Genomic DNA, 11,195 nt, shown 5'->3' on the forward strand with positions numbered 1-11,195 from the left:
GAGGTATTGTACTTTGAGTATTTTAATGTTGCGCTACTTTGTACTTTTACTCCACTACAATTCAGATGTAAAAATCAACCTTTTACTCCACTACATTTACCTAGTACCTTTTAGTTAGTATGCAGATATGGATTAATGATAAAATAAATATAATCAAGTCTTAAATCAGACTTTAGTTCCACCTGGAGTAAATTCACAAGCTACCCTGCAGTATACAAAGTCATTCAAACTAGCTGCACCTTTACCAGCTTTGAGAACACTTTAATGATCAATCATTATAAAACATATCATATATTATTCTGAAATGGACCAATCTGCACAAGGACTACTTTCACTTTTGGTACTTTATATTTAGATGGTAATACTCTTGTACTTGTATGTGAGTAACATTCTGACTAAGGACTTTAACCTGTAACAGAGTATTCCTACTTTTACTTAAGTACAAGATGTGAGTACTCCTCCCAGCTCTGCTAGTAGATAAGATTGAGACTTTTTATATATTTTGCTGATGCAGCATTCCAACTATATGTTATGCTACGGACAAAAAGTGTATTATTCCGCCGACTTATTTTGGCCCTCTTCTCCCACATTCAACATCGCAGAAACTCCGTTCAAACATCAAAACGTTCAGCTCGGTCGGGAATCGCAGGCTATTACTTTTATCATTCATAACTTTCATAATTCCAGAGATACATCCCATAATACGTCACATTTTTAACATTTTAACTTTAACATTGTGCAGCTCGTTAAGGCAGAGTGCGTGATGTCACAGCTAGAGTGGAGCAAATCTTGAAATTTGCCTTCATATATTTTTTTAAAACTGCCATAATTCCCAAACCCTACATTCCTGAGACATAATTTTTCATGACAAACGTAGGAAAACATCTCGTAGCTTGAAAAATGACAAATAATTAAGCAAAATAATTAAACAAAATGCCTCTTGAGGGCATGAAGTGACAAAAACGTTCAACATGCCTCCATTAAAACCCATTGTAATTTCAGGCTGATATTTCCTCACAGCAGCAGCCGCACACTTCAGATACTCAACTTCCTTGACATGCTTCACGTTTTGAAATTTCACAGATATCTGTTATCGTTCTTCCACAAAACGTTCACATGTAAGAGGTTTATCTCTCATTCAGAACAATGCAAACCTTTGATCTCTACAGAGCTCGTTAGCTCAACTATAAACACCTGTGTAATAGAACACGATGATGTCATCACTCCAACTGACATGCTCAGAGCAGCAGACTTCAGATAATGGTTAATGGTCGTGCCCTCAACAGCTCTACGTCAATTATGGGGTGTCATATGCCGTTCAAGAGAAGAGAGAGAGGGCGATCAAGAGTCAGTTCTAACTGTTCGGCCCAATCCCAAACCGCCCCCTACACCCTACCCCTACACACTACCCCTCCGTTTGCGCGTTCGCGAGGAGGGTCCGCCACATTAAGTGCTGTTCCAAACCAACGAGTGTGGAGCGGTGTGGAGGGGGAGTGGGCTATCAAGCCCTCAAACAGCGAGTCTGCATCGGTGCTGACTTCACCTGCTGCCCTACCTGACCGGTCTCAACGCTGTGTGTGTCCGTCAGGAAACACGCTGTTTACAAGTAGTTCCAGCAAACATCCACTGATAAATTGCAATGTTAACAACCTCATGATAACCTCATATTTTTTTAACTTAGGATCATACCTGTGTTTAGTCTAGAAAAAGGTAAATGTGTGCATTTTATTATAAAGTTGTGTATATTTACAGACTGTTGCAAAAACAAAGAAGCTTATAAACATCAGGTTTAAAACTAAAAGAGCTTTACAAAAAAGTAACACAATGAAAGATGTTTGGAGTTTTATTTTAGTTCTTAATTTACATTTGTTGTCTAAGAGATGCTGATTTGAAACCGTTGTTACATACAGTTACGGCATTTCCTGTTTCTGCCGGAGAGAGGGGAGTTTGTCCCAAAGCTTGCCGCTGTATTTACTCCCTCCATCTGACAGGAGGGAGCCTCATTCAGCTGCGAGTGTGGCTACAGACGGAGTTCACTCCGCCACGGAGGGGTAGGGTCGAGGGAGTGGTTTGGGATTGGGCCTTCATTTCATTCTCTCTTCCTCTTCCTCAATATCTTCCTCTATCTTCCTCAATATCTTCCTCTATCTTCCTCAATATCTTCCTCTCTCCATCTTCCTCTTCCTCAATATCTTCCTCTCTCCATCTTCCTCTTCCTCAATATCTTCCTCTCTCCATCTTCCTCTTCCTCAATATCTTCCTCTCTCCATCTTCCTCTTCCTCAATATCTTCCTCTCCATCTTCCTCTTCCTCAATATCTTCCTCTCTCCATCTTCCTCTTCCACAATATCTTCCTCTCTCCATCTTCCTCTTCCTCAATATCTTCCTCTTCCTCAATATCTTTCTCTCTCTCTCTCTCTCTCTCTCTCTCTCTCTCTCTCTCTCTCTCTCTCTCTCTCTGCTGCTTTTCCAACCCTTTTTACTTTCTTTTCTTCACTCATCACACATTCAAGCCCCCAGAGGTCATGTATCATTTCAATCTAAATTCTTCACTTTCTTCTTACACATTACATTTCAGCATAGCAGTTTAGCGTCAGCTTTTCAGCATAAAGCATTCCCACTAGCAATTTCTTCAGGAATTGCATTCTCTAGTTTGGTTCCATGTCCCCATATGAAGCACTATGGCAGACATACCAGGGTGTCTTTCTGCATCTGCTGCATTCTAACATGTTTCCTGTTCTGATCCACAATCTTTTTGCGCAGTAAAAGTTCAAGGTGCAATGTAAGGGTGAAGTAGTCCCAATTGTATCCTAAAGTACATAATTGCATAACAGCATTTTACATTTGACGAGATACTATACTATACTGATTTAATTTATTGTTTTACACATTACACTAACTTTTATTAAATAGTATTACTAATTGAGACACTACATTGACATATGACTTGACAGTTTGATTAAATGCTGTACTACGACTCTTGCATACTTTTTCTTTTACATTTGAGTACATACTGCAGCTGCCCTAAAAGAGTACTGTAGCAGTAAGCATCACTGTGACATACTTCCTCATCCTACCGTCCTGAACTAGGACCCTTCAGTGGCGACTCGTCATTAGGGGCACAGCCCCACTTAGTGTCAGCAGAAAGTGATTAAAATAATAATTCAGACAGGAAAAACAGACAGGAGGGACGTAAAAGCACTAGAAGCGTAGAAGCACTTATAAAGAGGTAAGGCAATGCTGCACTATTAATTGATTCCCAGTAGCCTGTGCAGGTTTAAATGTGTTGTGTGCATTGTTTTACATAACTAGTGTTAATCCACCGGAGATAATGATCATTCTCATCTACTGGTGTGTGTGTGTGTGTGTGTGTGTGTGTGTGTGTGTGTGTGTGTGTGTGTGTGTGTGTGTGTGTGTGTGTGTGTGTGTGTGTGTGTGTGTGTGTGTGTGTGTGTGTGTGTGTGTGTGTGTGTGTGTGTGTGTGTGTGTGTGTGTGTGTGTGTGTGTGTGTGTGTGTGTGTGTGTGTGTGTGTGTGTGTGTGATTTGTTGTTTAAATAGGGGGCCTACAAAACATCACCAGGGCCTGATGGCAGCTTAAGGCAGGCCTGATCCAAGCCCCCAGGAAGTGCGCCGGACTCTGAGTAAAATATTCGTTGTGGCCAAACGGCGGTACTACACTTCCGTTAGGTTGCTGGGCCTGGTGTCAGTACCATGGCCGTTTCTCAATCGCGAGGATGCTGGCTTGGTTGCACAGCCGAGCCGAGCATCTTGCTTCAGAAGCGAGGCAAGAATACTTCCTGGCATTCGGAAAACAAAGAGTGGAACAGGCTAGCAAGTGTGCAGGTGTGCGTCATATGAGAGGCCCCGCCTTACATCTTCCGCCACAGATTTGGGGAAATTGGTCCATGCGCAAAGCATTGTGGGGATTTTAAGGACGCGAAGTCTACCCATGTGCAGCCTCGAAATTTCCCCCAAACCAAGGACGCGGCCTCGGTGGAATTCCAAGTATGCTGGAGATTGGAACAGTCCTTCGGCGGCACTCGATGACGGGCTGTCCCGAATACAATTTTTCGGGCTCCGGATATTCGGTAGTAATCAGCAGCGAATATTCGATTATTCAGCCCGCGTGGGGGGGCGTAATAATCAGCAGCGAACCGCTTCAACACGTGTATTTCGGTGTATTCACGGCATTCATTTTGTTATTCTACAGTATTGTTGTTTTATAGTTATTTGTTAATGTAACCCAATTTGTGTTCTTTGAAATTGAAAAGGATATCACATTGTGTTTGTTACTTTCGTTGCAGTTGTATATGTCTTAAGTGTAATTTGGTTTGGCTTCCTATTTATGGACATGCTTTTATTTTGAAGGAGAGTTAGCGCAGTTGACAGGAAGTTGTTGTTGCTTTGGAAACAACGTGACAGAGATTAACGGAGAAAAGTAATATCTACATATAAAGACGGAGAAAGTAAACGATAACGTTTATGGTTAAGTCTTAGCACCCCCCGATGAGGCACAAGCTCTTACGTTGATATTGGAGATTTCAATAAATTCAATTTGAAAAAAAACGAATATCCGAATAACGAAATTGAAACCCGAATAGTACTCCAACGAACGAATATTCGGGTACAGTAGGGCTGTAGTATTTGGGTACAGTAGGGCTGTAAGCCGCAATATATCTGAGTGCAAGCGTACAGTTTGAGCAGAAGCAAAGCAAATCTAAGCGCAAGGGCAGGGTTTGACTGAAAGAAATACAAAATCTGAACGTGAAATCAATAAATGATGCTCTCAAATTGAAAGAACACGCTCTTGAATAAAGATAGGGAATAACCTCCATACCCTTACTACATAATTATGGGTCAGAATAGATTTTTTTTGTATGACATCCTGTGTTGTTTTTTTAGTGCTTATAGGAGGATTTTTCTACCTGTGGACGGAGCCAATGTGTCTGTTAGCAGTCTATGCTAAGCTACGATAACCAACGTTTATATTATGTAACATTTTTATAAAATCTCTCCAAAGCACATTTAGAAATTCTGACTAGGAAAAGTTCATAGCAACTTTTGCTCCTGGAACATCAAGAAGTGTTAAAAGCAGCACAATGCTAGAGACAATATTCTGGGTGTTTCTCAATGTCCATGACGCCTCCTTGGTAGGACATGTCTTCTGAGTCAGGTCCTTCAGAAGCAAGGCAAGAATCCTTCCGAGCCTCGGAAAACGAAGAATGGTGGAACAGGCTAACAGGTGTGCAGGGGTATTTCTCAATGTCGAGGACGCTTGCTTGGTAGGACATGTCTTTTACATTACATTACATGTCACTTGTTAGACGCTTTTATCCAAAGCGACTTACATACTCAATACTGTGGGCAATCCCCACAGGAGCAATTTGGGGTGAAGTGTCTTGCCCAGGGACACAACGACATGCTGACTGCAGTGGGGTTTGAACCTGTGACCCCCTGATCCGAACACCAACGCACAACCCACTGCACCACATGTCTTCCGAGTCACTTGCTTCAGAAACGAGGCAGGAATCCTTCCTAGCCTCGGAAAACGAAGAATTGTGGAACAGGCTAACAGGTGTGCAGGTGTGCGTCATATGCGAGGCCCCGCCTTAAATGAAGCGAGATTTCTGCCAAAGATTTGGAAATTGGTCCGTGCGCAAAGCATTGTGGGGATTTTAAGACCGCGGAGTCTACACATGTGCAGCCTCGAAATGTCTCGCTACGAAGTACGCCGGCCTCGGTAGAATTCCAAGTATGCTGGACATTGGAACAGTCCTTCGGCGGCACTCGATGACGTAGTATGCTTGAAATAGTGGCTCTGGAGCAGCCTTCCTCGACATTGAGAAACACCCCAGGTGTGCGCCATATGCGAGGCCCCGGCTTAAATGGAGCGCGATTTCCGCCAAAGATTTTGGAAATTGGTCCGTGCGCAAAGCATTGTGGGGATTTTAAGACCGCGGAGGATTATGGGATTAGTTTTGTATCATAAAGATAAAGCAACACTTTCTCAGAATAAAGCAAAACTATGAGTTTAAAAGAAGAAAAAAACTGAGTCAAGCAAAATAAAATACATTTCAAAAATAAAACTATAAGTTGCAAACAAATCATTTGTGTAATCATGTAAACTATAAGTCTTTTTTCTTTGTTTTAACATAGGTTTGTGTTTCTTCTTTCTCAATGATAAGACTGTTGCTCTCGCTGCAGCTTTCTCTTTTGTGCTCCTTCACTTTTTGTTTGAGATTCTGACACAAACCTCCCAGGTGGGCGGGACTTTCAGGGGTGCGTCCCCATTGGCTACTCAGTTTTTGAGTTACAGCCCAGTCCTCCAGCGATTGTACAGTGCAGGCAGCTGCGGTGCGGTAGCTGAGTGTGGATCATATATACAGTCTATGGTGTGGATAGAGGACCCCCAGAAGAACCAGCATTTCAATTATTATAATACTACAAGTGAAAATATATATATATATATATATATAATATAAGTATTGATCATTTGTGTTGTTTGTGCTGTACTATACGGTCTGTTTCTTTATTGTGTTAGTTAAGTGAGAAGTAAAGAAAAGCTGTGTTATGAAAGTTAGCTTTTGCTAACTTCAGATCCATAACAATGCAAGCTAGTAGTCTAATAGCAGGGACAGTTAGCTACAAAGCGAGCAGTGAGTGAGTGAGCGTTCAGACACCGGCGCACACACTCAATCGGACTCGTGTGCCTGACTCTACCAACAGGCTTTCATGATTCTGTTTAGATATGCAAGTATAGAGTGGCGAAGTCACGCCCACTTACTTCCGGGTAATGGGACCTTATTTCGGAAAAATTATGCATTGAAGTCAATGGGGAGAGAAAACTTATCTTTCGATCCCGTTTGAATTGTGCCATGAATTACACATATGATGTTTGTCAATCTTAAAAAATCATTTCCATGTAAAAAAAGTCACAGTTTGTCGTAAAACTGTTGAAATATAAGACTATGAAAAATACGTAACTAGAAAGACTACAAATCCCAGAGTCGCGTAAGTGATGTCACAATTGAGACACTACGATATACGTATAATACCGTATATATACGATCAGCGCCATATAGATAGAATCTATCTATATGGCGCTGGCTAAGATAAGATAAGGTTCACAAGATGCCTGTGTGCTTAGTACCAGGTTGTTATTATACCAGCAATGGGTCTTGCTCGTTCTTTTGCTTCCCGTCTGATGAAAGAGGAGTGTGTGGATCAAGCTAGCTAGTAGCTAGCACGTTAGTTAGCATTACAGCCTTGTCATTTTTATTAGCCTTAACATGAAGTAACATTAAGTAACCCACAATGTTAAACAGTAAGAGTAGTAGTCATATTTCGTGAACCCTTTGAAGAGTACTGTCACCGGTGTGATCATTCTATAATACACAATTTAAGCCCGGGGGAGAAATGCTAACGCTAACGCTAGCGATCTTCTCTACTTCATGCTATCTGCACAAATGGTTGACATTAAACATTAAAACGACCAGGCAGTTCAGAGAGAATCAAAGGAAGGCAGGCAGGCAGCTTTGCATGACATTCTTCAGGACGTGTTTCATTGTGGTGATAGTGAGTAGTCAATAGTGACGGCCATCTTGGTGACGTGTGTTGTTGTGCGAGACCAGAGATGTAGTTCATTGAGCGTTTCACACAAACAAATGTGTTACTTCACAGTTTTACGACACATTGTTTTTTTTTTGACTTGCAAAATTATCTTTTAAATTGACAAACATCATATGTGTAATTCATAGCACAATTCAAACGGGATCGAAAGATAAGTTTTCTCTCCCCATTGACTTCAATGCATAATTTTTCCGAAATAAGGTCCCATGGACCGGAAGTAGATGGGCGTGACTTCGCCACTCGGGAGAAGGGGGTAAGTTGAGCCAGTGGGTAAGTTGAACCACCCCCTGTAACCAGGCAACGCCTTATAGTTGTAATCACGTGACCAGAAATTATGCAAGCTCCTCCCATTTATCATTGCTTGTGAAAGAGAGATGCTCATTGTGGTCTGGTAAGTAAACATTTTTACAAAAATACTTTGTAAATGTTCTAGATGTCAGCTATATCGGCTGTCATGTCAAAAAAAATGTATCCAGGTTTAAACACATATATTGTATATGTTGATGTGTTGGCAGCGTATTAAACCATGAGAGTGATTAAGCTAAAGATGACTCTGAATTTGAATGCTAGGCTATTTTTTCTGAAATGGTGGCTATGGGGTAAAGTGAACCATGGGCCTTGGGGTAAGTTGAACCAGTTTTTCAATGGAGAAATGAATGAAAGTAGGCCAAGTTGATAAGAGCTCATTGTAGGCTACATTTAAAGTTGAATTTACCCTGTGTTTGATTGGTAAGATGTATGAAATTGTATCACCCCCTATTACCCCTAACCCGGGGCAAGTTGAGCCACAAGACCACTTTTTCTTTTAGAAGTAATATTTTCACTGCCCTTGATCAAATATTAATTCTTATCATTGCCATTGATAGGAGACATCCTGAATTATAGGTGTGTGCTTTCATTTTTACTATGTGTAATTTCTCCTTGCTTAGAGGACAGCATAACTAAAAAATGGCTCAACTTACCCCACTCTCCCCTAAGCCATGATAGCTTATTTTATTAACACGCTAATTTGATATGAAAATCAATGGAGGCGGAATTAACTTTGTAGGAAAACCTACCGTCCATGATGCCCCTGAGCTGTGTTTTATTTACTAAAATATAGTACTTCATATTTTTCATTTCCTAAAACATTTATTTTCCTCTCATATTAACAGTATGGATCATTGAGACAGCGTGGTGTCCAGAGGTCTTATCCCGTTTTCCCACTTCCTCTGAGGGGACAGCACGGAGGGGGGGCATGAAGAGAGACCTGCACCATCTTCATCCACGCTGGGCGTTGCTCTTATCACTGGCTCAGTGTCATTTCATTTGACCAAATGTCTTTACATATACATTTAATAGATGTTATTATTATCCACCTTTTTGTTTTATGTCCTTTTATTTAAAACATTCTTTGAGACTTAATCTTCTGGTTCAAATTTCAATAAATTAAAAATGTAATAAAGCAAATCTGCCACTTTTATATTGTAGAATTTGTTCAATTAAAGCAGTCTTTAATTGTTTGTCCTAAACATAGCAATATATGCTTTTGAAATGTAACATGTCTTTGAAAAAAATATAGTATACAGTTTATATTGTGTATCACCTTTAGCTTGAAAATACATAGTGTTTTTTTAATCTATAAAATAAATAGACAGACACTTTATCAATCTCAAATTGGGAAATTATTTAACAGCAGCAGTGTGTTCAGGTATTAAAATATTTCAAGTTGGAATAAAGTATAAACTACACAACACAAGTCTAATGCACAGCAATCCATAAGATAAGTCCGATATTTTCAGGAAAACTCCCCAGGAGGCACCAACAAAAACGTGGCACTGTATGATCTGTGGTGTAGTGGGCTGTCACTCAAAAACTGAGTAGCCAATGGGGACACACCCCTGAAAGTCCCGCCCACCTGGGATGTTTGTGTCAAAATCGAAAACAAAAAATGAGGGAGCACAAACGAGAAAGCTGCAGCGAGAGCAAAAGTCTGATCATTGAGAAAGAAGAAACAAGAACTGCAAACAAAAACCTATGTTAAAACAAAGAAAAAATACTTATAGTGCATAGAGGATACACATGTGCAGCCTCGAAATTTCCCGCATCGAAGGACGCCGGCCTCGGTAGAATTCCAAAGATCCTGGACATTGGAACAGTCCTTCGGCGGGACTCGATGACGTAGCATCCTTGAAATAGTGGCTCTGGAGGAGCCTTCCTCGACATTGAGAAACACCGTCTCTTTCAAGGAATCTTTCTAGGGACGGAGGTTTGTAGAAGGAACTCACAATAGGAAAACATTCACCATTTGTTCTACCAACCCTCCTGTTATCCTTGGGGTCAATTTGACCCCATTCAATGTTTAACGTATCTAAAAAAATGGTTCACATTATTTTTTTTGCTTAGAATTTCATGACTTTTCCTAATTTAGTGAGGACTAATGGCTAAATATAAAATGAACATAAATATTTTTTTTAAATGTCCTGTACGCACTTTGCACGCATCGGTATTCCTTGGGGTCAATTTGACCCCAGGTTGTTTTAGTAGTATAAAACATATAAAAATGTCAACATTTTACACGTGTTGATTGTGTAGGATGATATTGAGGTGACTATTGCATGCAAATGTATCATTGTAAAAAAAAAACTACCCTCTGCTTTAGTTATTGGTCCTTTAACAACATCAAAAAGATCTTTAACATTTTATTTCATCAGTGAGATTTTATGGTGATTTATATATTTTTCGATAGTCACATTCTGGATGTATAAAGGGGTCTGTGGGGGGGAAGGTTGGGGTAATGTTTTATTTAAATGGTTATTTAGGTAGTCAACTAAGATACCTAAAGCACCAGAGACATACATTTTGGTTAAAATTGGAATATGATCATTGTCTTGAGTTTTAAACTACTGGGGTCAAATTGACCCCAGAGGATAAAGGGTGTAAAGTAAATCTGGGGATAACAGGAGGCTTAAACTTTTCACTTTAAATATTTCAACGTTTCCCTCAGGAGAGGTTTGTGTTGGCCGTGAACCAGACATGACTCACAGATCTGCTTCTAACAAAGGGAAGGAGGGAAGCTGCTAGACAACTGTTTAAATAAGGAAGGCACTATTACAGTGTGTCTTCAGTCAGACTGTCTGTGTTCTGATTTAGATTAGTCAGAGGTCTTTAGCATGTCCCTCCCTTCAGTAAAAAAAACAGCCGCTTTGGTTGAAGCATCCGGAATTAAATCCAAATATTACCAAACGAAAAGTTTCTTGTCTTCTCTCACTCCAGATTTCTACTTTGGGAGATGTTTAAAGCAAACAATTGATATCCATTTCTGGAGAGAAAAAAAAATACAACAAAGCAGAGTTTTTCTAACCCTTCAAGGAGAGTGTTTATCTGAATATGAGGGTATCTGCATGTATTCTGCTGAAACCAAATGAGAATAAAAGTTAGCATCTTGCTACATTTGAATACTGCTGATTTGAAAACAGAGATTATCCAGGAGAACTCGGCAGCCTTCCTGTTTTTCTCGGGAAAACCCAAAGCTTAATAAAACTGAGTGAATCCATGGACAGTGATTTAAAGCATTTTCTGTTCC

Source organism: Trematomus bernacchii, unplaced genomic scaffold (assembly GCF_902827165.1).
Source record: "Trematomus bernacchii unplaced genomic scaffold, fTreBer1.1, whole genome shotgun sequence".
In the NCBI taxonomy this organism is placed as follows: Eukaryota; Metazoa; Chordata; class Actinopteri; order Perciformes; family Nototheniidae; genus Trematomus; species Trematomus bernacchii.